We start from the raw sequence: 356 nt of genomic DNA, 5'->3' as shown, positions 1-356 counted from the left end.
TTTTTTTTGCAGTGGAAACATGAAACTTGCTGATTCAGGGAGAGAGGGCAGTCTGTTCTGTCACAGTGGCAAATCCTATCCTCAGATCTTTGCTAAAATTTGTAATCCTCTTCCCAAGTAAATGTATTTTGTAATCTCCAGCATATTTATTGTCATTGAGAGGAATATTTGGAGGCAGGTATCTACTATTTTACTTCCTTTTCTGAAAAAGGTAGATGGTATTTATATGAAGGTATGGAGAAGGAAATGGCAACCCACTCCAGTATTCTTGCTTAGAGAATCCCATGGACAGAGGAGCCTGGCAGGCTATAGTTCATGGGGTTGCAAGAGTCGGACACAACTTAGCCACCACCACC

This window comes from Bison bison, unplaced genomic scaffold (assembly GCF_000754665.1).
Source record: "Bison bison bison isolate TAMUID 2011002044 unplaced genomic scaffold, Bison_UMD1.0 scf7180017851896, whole genome shotgun sequence".
NCBI lineage: Eukaryota > Metazoa > Chordata > Mammalia > Artiodactyla > Bovidae > Bison > Bison bison.
Note: the sequence above shows the minus strand (reverse complement) of the source record.